General features: G+C 43.1%; 3 non-coding genes across 3 annotated transcripts; all 3 read right to left on the bottom strand.

Moving 5' to 3' along the window:
• Positions 1–7,652: 7,652 nt before the first annotated feature.
• On the bottom strand, positions 7,653–7,736 carry trnas-gcu (transfer RNA serine (anticodon GCU)). The gene has a single exon. It is a non-coding gene; the product is annotated as a tRNA-Ser (tRNA).
• Positions 7,737–7,981: 245 nt separating this feature from the next.
• Positions 7,982–8,070, bottom strand: trnar-ucg (transfer RNA arginine (anticodon UCG)). The gene is given in 2 exon segments: positions 7,982–8,017; positions 8,034–8,070. It is a non-coding gene; the product is annotated as a tRNA-Arg (tRNA).
• A 2,662-nt stretch (positions 8,071–10,732) lies between these two features.
• Positions 10,733–10,816, bottom strand: trnas-gcu (transfer RNA serine (anticodon GCU)). Its single transcript has one exon. It is a non-coding gene; the product is annotated as a tRNA-Ser (tRNA).

Here is a 10,816-nt window from a genome sequence, read left to right as displayed (position 1 = left end):
CTCACTCGTGGGGTGCCGCAGGATCTGGGCTTTTGGATCCTCCACTATTTACAATCTGTATTAATGTCTTGGATGAAAGGACCGAGTGTAATTTAGCCAAATGTGTGAATATACAAAGATAGATGGAAAAGCACATTGTGAGGAGGACATAAAACATCTGCAAGGTGAGATAGACAGGCTAATGAGTGGGTAAACATTTGGCAGACGGCGAATCATGTGCGATATTGTGAGGTTGTCCACTTTGGCAGAAAAAATAGGAAACCAAATTAAATTTTAAATTGAGAGAAGTTGCGAATGCTGCAGTACAGAAAGAGTTGGGGAGCCTTGTGCATGAAGCAAAAAAAATATTCGTATGCAGGTACTTCAATTAATCAGGAGCAAAAATGGAATGTTGGCCTTTATTGCAAGGGGGATAGAGTGTAAAAGCAGAGAAGTCCCGCTACAAATTTACAGGTTATTAGTGAGGCTTCACCAGGAGTACTGCATGCAGTTTTGGTATCTGTAGTTATGAGGATATAGTTGCATTGGAGTCTGTTCAGAGAAGGCTCACTAGAATGATTTCGGAGATGAGAAGGTTGACCTATGCAGATAGGTTGGGTAGGTGTGGGCCAATATTCATTGCAGTTTCAGGGGAATGAGCGGTGATGATATCGAAACTTGTGAGATAAGGAGGGGGCTCGAAAAGGTGGATGTACAGAGGATATTTCCATTCATAGGAGAAATTAAAACGAGGGGACATAGTCTCAGAATAAAGAGCCGCCCATTTAAAACTGAGATTATAATGTATTTCACTGAGAGGGTTGTAAATGTATGGAATTCTCTGTTCTAGAGAACTTTGAAGGTTGGGTCATCAAATATATTTAAGGTGGGGATGGACATATTTTTGAACAATAAGGGTTATGGTGTGCGGGATGGGAAGAAGAGCTTCGTCCATGATCAGATGAGCCGTTACCAAATACAATGACAGAGTGAGCTCGAGCAGCCAAATGGCTTACTTCTCTTATTTTTTATGGTTTCATGTTCTTATCAAATAAAACGATAATTTGATACCAAACCACAGAAAGAGAAATTAGAGTAGATGAGCAAAAGCTTGGTCACAGAGCTAGGTCACAAAGCGTCCTAAAGTCGTGGGGAGAGGAGGAGAGGTTTGAGAAGGAATTGCAGAGATGAGGGTTAAGGCAGCTAAAGGAATGTCCAGCGATTGTTGAACGATTATAATCAGGGATATTCAAGATGGCTGAATTAGAAGAGTTCCTATATCTCCAGTGGTTATGCGGATGGAGGAGATTAATGGCATTGGGAGGGGCGGGGTCATAACGGAGATGTGAAAACAACAATGCCAATTTTGAAATCCAAGAATTGCTTCAGCGCGAGCCAATATCGGTAAGCGAGCATCAGGGTGCTGGGTAAATGGGATTGATGCGAATTTGGATACAGCCAGAGAGTTTTGGAATGACCTCAAGTTTACGTAGGGTAAATCGTGGGAGGCCAGTAAGGAGAGCTTTGGAGTAGACAAGTAAGATAACGAAGGCATGGCCAGGATTTCAGCAGCCGATTGATGAAGGCAACGGCAGTGGCGGTCGAAATAGCGAATGGGGGACACTCCTCAAGGAGACAGCTCGCGAGCAAAAGTTTGGCACCGAAGTGGGAGGGAGTTGGTGAAATGCAGTCAACGGCATAGATTAAGAGCCTCAGCTATAGTTTAATTTAATGGAATTATGAGCTTTTCTGTGGAGGACAAGAGGCAACGAAGTTACCTGAGTGCAGCAGAAAAGCTGGAAAGGAGGACGAGAGGAAACGCTTGCATTGTGTTTGGTCTCCCGAACTTCTCATATTTCAAAAAGTGAATGGTTCACATCCGCTGTTGGGGTGTAAATAATGGAAGTGATATAAATATTATCAGGGCTTTAATCTCTCATTACATGAATGTTAAGTGCAGATGCGATGTGACTTAAATAATAAGGTGTGTGATTCTTCTATAAATCAGAATGTTATCGGAAGTTTGCAGGTTCGAGTCTTGCCCTGGATGCATGAAACACTTGTTAATTCTATTTTAACTTTATAAAACCAAACATCATGTCCAATCATTAGCTTGATGAACAGTTGGCGAACAGCGGTGTATATAAAAGGTGATATTTCACGAATCTCCACAAAAATATATTCCACTGAGGAAGAAACGGCGAAGAGAAAAGATGGCCCTCCGTGGATAACAAAAGAAATAAAGGACGGAATCCAATTAAAAACAAGGACAGACAATGTGGCCAAAACTGGTGGGAGGCTGAAGATTGGGAAGCGTTTAAAAGCCAACAATGGTTGACAAAAAATGATTAAGAATGGGAACATAGACGAGATGCACGAAATATAAAAACAGATAGCAAGAGTTTCTGTCGCTATATAAACATTAAAATCGTGGCTAGTTTAAATCTTGGTCCCTAATAGGACGAGACCAGGGAGTTAATAATGGGAAACATGGAGATGGCAGAAGCTCTGAAAAAATATTTTGTATTAATCTTTACGTGAGAGGACACGAATAATTTTCCAACAATGGATAGTCAAGGGGTCAGTAGGCCACGCGGCCGTTGCCAGCACCAGCTCTTGTGTTGTTGTGCATATTGCCAGCAAATTCGGGGCAACTGCAATATCAAGGACTGGATTTTGGAAAAGATGAGCATATTTCGAGTCAATGAACAGATGCACTGCGATCTGGGTGCGCACCGGCGCAGGCAAGCCCAATATAAATTGGAACACAACAGTTTAACAATTCTGTTATTGCAGCTGAAATCATACTCCTTCTCAAACTATGCAGGATGACCCGGGTTTTTGAGAAAATCCGTTATAACGGGAAAGATTATGAACCGGAACTGGCAACAACCCCATTTAAACAGACACAGAATGATCCGGGACTGCAAGGACATCCCTATGACCCAGATGCAGAATAACCCTTGACTGACAGCTGTTCCCTTTTTTTCAAGAATAAAGTGAGATTTCGATCATCCCTGAAGGCAATTGTGCATAGGGGCTCAGGACCACGCGGGGCAGAGACTGTTATTGAAGCCACAGGTGGTAGACAGGCAGGAAGGAGTGAGGGTCGTAAAACCAGCCCAGTCTGAAATACATAAATATTTAACATTTTAAGAAAATAAATGCATTTAAATTGTATTTAAAAAAAATTGAATTTGAGTTGCTTTAAATAAATAAATAATTGATTCATAATCTATGCATTTTTTGATTGAACGAAGGCTGTGTGACTAGAAACATAGAAACATAGAAAATAGGTGCAGGAATAGGCCATTCGGCCCTTCTAGCCTGCACCGCCATTCAATGAGTTCATGGCTGAACATTCAACGTCAGTACCCCATTCCTGCTTTCTCGCCATACCCCTTGATCCCCCTAGTAGTAAGGACCTCATATAACTCCTTTTTGAATATATTTAGTGAATTGGCCTCAACAACTTTCTGTGGTAGAGAATTCCACAGGTTCACCACTCTCTGGGTGAAGACGTTCCTCCGCATCTCGGTCCTAAATGGCTTACCCCTTATCCTTAGACTGTGACCTCTGGTTTTGGACTTCCCCAACATTGGGAACATTCTTCCTGCATCTAACCTGTCTAACCCCGTCAGAATTTTAAATGTTTCTATGAGGTCACCTCTCATTCTTCTGAACTCCAGTGAATACAAGCCCAGTTGATCCAGTCTTTCTTGATAGGTCAGTCCCGCCATCCCGGGAATCAGTCTGGTGAACCTTCGCTGCACTCCCTCAACAGCAAGAATGTCCTTCCTCAGGTTAGGAGACCAAAACTGTACACAATACTCCAGGTGTGGCCTCACCAATGCCCTGTACAACTGTAGCAACACCTCCATGCCACTGTACTCAAATCCCCTTGCTATGAAGGCCAACATGCCATTTGCTTTCTTAACCGCCTGCTGCACCTGCATGCCAACCTTCATTGACTGATGTACCATGACACCCAGATCTCTTTGCACCTCCCCTTTTCCTAATCTGTCACCATTCAGATAATAGTCTGTCTCTCTGTTTTTACCACCAAAGTGGAAACCTCACATTTATCCACATTATACTTCATCTGCCATGCATTTGCCCACTCACCTAACCTATCCAAGTCGCTCTGCAGCCTCACAGCTTCCTCCTCGCAGCTCACACTGCCACCCAACTTAGTGTCATCCGCAAATTTGGAGATACTACATTTAATCCCCTCATCTAAATCATTAATGTACAGTGTGAACAGCTGGAGCCCCAGCACAGAACCTTGCGGTGCCCCACTAGTCACTGCCTGCCATTCTGAAAAGTCCCCATTTACTCCTACTCTTTGCTTCCTGTCTGACAACCAGTTCTAAATCCATGTCAGTACACTACCCCCAATCCCATGTGCTCTAATTTTGCACATCAATCTCTTGTGTCGGACCTTGTCGAACGCCTTCTGAAATCCAAATATGCCACATCAACTGGTTCTCCCTTATCCACTCTACTGGAAACATCCTCAATAAATTCCAGAAGATTTGTCAAGCATGATTTCCCTTTCACAAATCCATGCTGACTTGGACCTATCATGTCACCTCTTTCCAAATGCACTGCTATGACATCCTTAATAATTGATTCCATCATTATACCCACTACCGATGTCAGGCTGACCGGTCTATAATTCCCTGTTTTCTCTCTCCCTCCTTTTTTAAAAAGTGGGGTTACATTGGCTACCCTCCACTCCAGAGGAACTGATCCAGAGTCAATGGAATGTTGGAAAATGACTGTCAACGCATCCACTATTTCCAATGCCACCTCCTTAAGTACTCTGGGATGCAGTCCATCAGGACCTGGGGATTTATCGGCCTTCAATCAATTTCCCCAACACAATTTCCCGGCTAATAAGGATTTCCCTCAGTTACTCCTCCTTACTAGACCCCCCGACCCCTTTTATAACTGGAAGGTTGTTCGTGTCCTCCTTCGTGAATACCGAACCAAAGTACTTGTTCAATTGGTCCGCCATTTCTTTGTTCCCCGTTATGACTTCCCCTGATTCTGACTGCAGGGGACCTACGTTTGTCTTTACTAATCTTTTTCTCTTTACATATCTATAGAAACTTTTGCAATCCGTCTTAATATTCCCTGCAAGCTTCTTCTCATACTCCATTTGCCCTGCCCTAATCAAACCCTTTGTCCTCCTCTGCTGAGTTCTAAATTTCTCCCAGTCCCCAGGTTCGCTGCTATTTCTGGCCAATTTGTATGCCACTTCCTTGGCTTTAATACTATCCCTGATTTCCCTTGATAGCCACGGTTGAGCCACCTTCCCTTTTTTATTTTTATGCCAGACAGGAATGTACAATTGTTGAAGTTCATCCATGCGGTCTCTAAATGTCTGCCATTGCCAATCCACAGTCAACCCCTTAAGTATCATTCGCCAATCCATCCCAGCCAATTCACGCTTCATACCTTCAAAGTTAGCCTTCTTTAAGTTCTGGACCATGGTCTCTGAATTAACTGTTTCATTCTCCATCCCAATGCAGAGTTCCACCATATTATGGTCACTCTTCCCCAAGGGGCCTCGCACAACGAGATTGCTAATTAATCCTCTCTCATCACATAACACCCAGCCTAAGATGGCCTCCCCCTGGTTGGTTCCTCGACATATTGGTATAAAAAACCATCCCTTATGCACTCCAGAATTCCATTGGAAATGAGGGGTGCAGTCAATAACTAGCCAAACACATTAAGCCCATGGTGGAAGACAAGCCATGAGGGAAGATGTGGGCTACAAGGGCGATGTTTTAAAGTCGCGTGTATCTTTCTGCTGGATCTGACAGCAGCTGCTTGTCCTGTGAAAGAGGTCAAATGTAATAGAGCCCAGCGCAGGCAGAACAGAAAAAGCATATTTATTTTATAAGTTAAAAATTTGGGATTATATATAAATATGCACATATATATATACATGTATAAACAAAGTCAGTCACTCAGACATGTCTTGTCTTGGATTGATTTAATTTGAAATTGAAAATAAGGATGGAGGATGTCATCATGTCACACAGCCCACACGCAAGCCCTGCCTAAAATCGCTATATTTCTAACTTGTGTATTTTCCATTCTTTCAGATGTGGAATAGCAAAATCCCACAGCAGTTTCATCTAACGTCAGAGAGTCCGCGAAGGAGTGGTCAATCAAATCAGTATGGTTTCAAGTTGCATGTAATGCATTTTTTTCACATGACAGTAAGATCGCACAGCACGTTTGCACACACTCCAGCTTACACAAACAAACAAACAAAATAAAATTCCTTAATCTCCAAAGGCAGGTTTTGAAATTTGAAATTGGAAATTCGGGACAGACAGCACATCCCTTTTAAACAGACACAGAATGATGAGGGTCTGATAGCACACCATTTTAAAGAGACAGAGAATGGTCTCGGACAGAGAGCACATCCCCTTAAAAGTGACACGGAAATAGAATGAATAAAAACAGATAAATATGTTAAACTCGGCAGGTCGTGCAGATTTCGTGGAGGAAGAATCCCTTTTCACGATCTGTCGGATAATCATTCCGATATTTCAAAAAAAGTTAAAGATTACAGATGTTTTCAACAAAAATAGCGCCTGGAAAAAATACGCAGCGAGAAAGGTCAAATGGGAACGTCTGTGATACAGTGGAACGCAGGAGTGATTAAATAATAAATGGCACAATGGAGAAAGGCAAAGTGGGTGGTAATCGGGCAATAACATAAGAAAGGATGGTCCAGAGGAGGTGTTCGTGGGAACAGCAGAACCATTACCAGAAAATGGGAGCGGTGCTTATCATCCGATACGTTGAACCGAAAGTTGAGGCCAGAAGACGAGAACATGCCTACAAGAAAGGGTGTCACCGCCTTTTAATCAGACCAGGCAGCTTTGCCAGCCCGGATTGAATTCCTGTCCGCTTTGAATTCGGCAGCTAAGGGACGAATTCATAAGGCAGCTTCTCTCATCTTTTCAGCTCGAGAGAAACAGGACGCACTCATATTCAGGGCAGAGGTGCAGACTGACGCTGAATGTATGCTATCCCAATTGAGGTGAATTTATGCGTACAGACAGGAAGATGTACTTCAAGTATTGGCCGGAACCAAACAAGGGTTTAGGTGATGTAACGCGGCACAGAGCCGAGTACCTCTGAGATATTTTAACTCTACTCACTTTGGCGGGTTTCACTTTGCTCTGAGATTTGGATGCTGATGGAACATCGTCGTAAAATCACACGTTTTAACGTGAAATACGTCTGTTTTCTCACATGTCGAGCGGCTGTTAGAAGCGGAAATTTGAGTAAAACATGGCGGGGCTCGTCCGGGATTTGGCCCGTGACCTCTCGCATTTCAAATGTGATTATTCCGAAGCGAGAATCATAACCGTGGACCAACGAGCCGCCGACAGTGAAAAGCGCAGCTCTCAGATTCTGATGTTGGTGAGAAATGATATTATGGCCTATCGTGCATGTGCTGTCTCTCAGATACCTATCTAATTAGTGCCCCTCGCCATTGTACTGCAACTGTTCTCCTTTTGACGAATATATTATTAATTTGAGACATGACATGAGGAAAGTACAGCATCCCTGCAAGTAAAAGAGGAATTTGGCGATGAGGTTAAATGTGAATGTCAAAAAGTGGCTGAGCTGCAAGCCAACGACGACGAGATGGGATTCGAACCCTTGCGTGCAGAGCTCAATGGATTAGCAGTCCATCGCCTTAACCTCTCGGCCACCTCGTCTCTGCTATAAAACATCGTCAGCCATTCAATCTCCTGCTTTTTGTATCCAAACAGAAATAATGTGCAAGAAAGTCCACCTCACAGCTTGCTCTGCTCGTGCATGCAGATCGACAATGATGAAAACTTGCCATGAGATTCTTTGAGCAAACAGCCTTCCTTCACTTCAGGTGAGTGACTGGAAGAGATGGTTGGTTTCTCGGCAGAATCACAACAAAGAATATAAAATTTCACGGAGCGAGCTATGTTGACCGCGGCAGGACTCGAACCTGCAATCTCCTGATAACTTTGCGGTTGTAATCGAAGTCAGACGCCTTATCCATTAGGCCACGCGGCCGCTGCCAGCACAATTCATTTTGTTGTTGTGTATATTGCGAGCAAATTCGGGGCAACTGCAGTATCAAGGATTGAATTTAGGAAAAGATGAGCATATTTCGAGTGAATGAACAGATGCACTGCGATCTGGGTGCGCACCGGCGCAGGCAACCCCAATGTAAATTGGAACACTATAGTTTAACAATTCGGTCATTGCAGCTGAAATCATACTCCTTCTCAAACAATACAGGATGACCCGGGTTTATGAGAAAATCCGTTTTAAAGGGAAAGATTATGAACCGGAACTGACAACCAGCCCATTTAAACTGAAACAGAATGATCCGGGATTGCAAGGACATCGCTTTTACCCAGATGCAGAATGACCCTTGACTGACAGCAGTTCCGTTTTAAAAGAATAAAGTGAGATTTCGATCATCCCTGAAGGCAATTGTGCAGTGGGGCTCAGTACCACGCGGCGCAGAGACTGTTATTGAAGCCACAGGTGATAGACAGGCAGGAAGGAAGGAGGGAGGGACGTAAAACCAGCCCAGTCTGAAATATATAAATATTTAACATTTTAAGAAAATAAATGCATTTAAATTGTATTAAATAAAAATTGAATTTGAGTTGTTTTAATGAAACAAATAATTGAAACATAATCTATGTATTTTTTTATTGAACGAAGGCTGTGTAACTATAAGAATTCCATTGGAAATGAGAGGTGCAGTCAATAACTATCCAAACACAATAAGCCCATGGTGGAAGACAAGCCATGAGGGAAGATGTGGGCTACAAGGGCGATCTTTTAAAGTCGAGTGTGTCTTTCCGCTGGATCTGACGGCAGCTGCTTCTGCTGTGAAAGAGGTCAAATGTCAGAGAGCCCAGCGCAGGCAGAACAGAAAATGCATATTTATTTTGGAAGTTAAAAATTTGGGATTATATATAAATATACACATATATATATAAATGTATAAACAAAGTCAGTCAGTCAGTCATGTCTTGTATTGGTTTGATTTGATTTGAATTTGCAAATAAGGATGGAGGATGTCGTCATGTCACACAGCCCACACGCAAGCCCTGCCTAAAATCGCTATATTTCTAACTTGTGTATTTTCCATTCTTTCAGATGTGGAATAGCAAAATCCCACAGCAGATTCTTCTACCGTCAGATAGTCCACGAAGGAGTGTTCAATCAAATCAGTACGGTTTCAAGTTGCATGTAATGCATTTTTCTCACATGACAGTAAGATCGCACAGCACGTTTGCACACACTCTAGCTTACACAAAAACACAAACAAACTAAAATTCCTTAACCTCCAAAGGCAGGTTTTGAAACTTGAAATTGGAAATCCGGGACAGACAGCACATCCCTTTTAAACAGACACAGAATGATGAGGATCTGATAGCACACCATTTTAAAGAGATAGAGAATGATCTCGGACAGACAGCAAATCCCCTGAAAAGAGACACGGAAATAGAATGAATAAAAACAGATATATATGTAAAACTCGGCAGGTCGTGCAGGTTTTGTGGAGGAAGAATCCGGTTTCACGTTCTGTCGGATAATCATTCCGATATTTCAGGAAAAAGTTAAAGATTACAGATGTTTTCAACAAAGATAGCGGCTGGAAAAAATACGCAGCGAGAAAGATCAAATGGGAATGTCTGTGATACAGCGGAACGCAGGAGTGATTAAATAATACATGGCACAATGGAGAAAGGCAAAGTGGGTGGTAATCGGGCAATAACGTAACAAAGGATGGTCCACAGGAGGTGTTAGTGGGAATAGCAGAACTATTACCAGACAATGGGAGCGGTGCTTATCATCCGATACGTTGAACCTAATGTTGAGGCCAGAAGACGAGAACATGCCTACAATATAGTGTATCACCGCCTTTTAATCAGACCAGGCAGCTTTGCCAGCCCGGATTGATTTCCTGTCCGCTTTTAATTCGGCAGCCAAGGGACGAATTCAAAAGGCAGCTTCTCTCAGCTTTTCAGCTCTAGAGAAACAGGACGCACTCATATTCAGGGCAGAGGTGGAGATTGACGCTGAATGTATGCTTATCCCAATTGAGGTGAACTTATGCGTACAGACAGGAAGATATACTGATCAAGTATCGGCCGGAACCAAAAAAGGCTTTAGGTTATCCAACGATTCACAGAGCCGAGTACCTCTGAGATATTTTAACTTTACTCAGTTTGGCGGGTTTCACTTTGCTCTGGGATTTGGATGCTAAGGAAACATCGGCGTAAAATCACACGTTTTAACGTGAAAAACGTCTGATTTCTCACATGTCGAGCGGCTGTTAGAAGCGGAACTTTGAGTAAAACATGGCGGGGCTCGTCCGGGATTTGGCCCGTGACCTCTCGCATTTCAAATGTCATCATTCCGAAGGGAGAATCATAACCGTGGACCAACGAGCCGCCGACAGTGAAAAGCGCAGCTCTCAGATTCTGACGGTGGTGAGAAATGATATTATGGCCCATCGTGAATGTGCTGTCTCTCAGATACCTATCTAATTAGTGCCCCTCGCCATTGTACTGCAACTGTTCTCCTTTTCACGAATATATTATTAGTTTGAGGCATGACATGAGGAAAGTGCAGCATCCCTGTCAGTAAAAGGGGAATTTGGCGATGAGTTGAAATGTGAATGTCAAAAAGTGGTTAAGCTGCAAGCCAACGACGACGAGATGGGATTCGAACCCATGCGTGCAGAGCACAATGGATTAGCAGTCCATCGCATTAACCTCTCGGCCACCTCGTC

This window comes from Pristiophorus japonicus, unplaced genomic scaffold, assembly GCF_044704955.1.
Source record: "Pristiophorus japonicus isolate sPriJap1 unplaced genomic scaffold, sPriJap1.hap1 HAP1_SCAFFOLD_43, whole genome shotgun sequence".
Taxonomy (NCBI): Eukaryota; Metazoa; Chordata; class Chondrichthyes; family Pristiophoridae; genus Pristiophorus; species Pristiophorus japonicus.
Note: the sequence above shows the minus strand (reverse complement) of the source record. Positions and strands in the feature narration are given on the sequence as shown.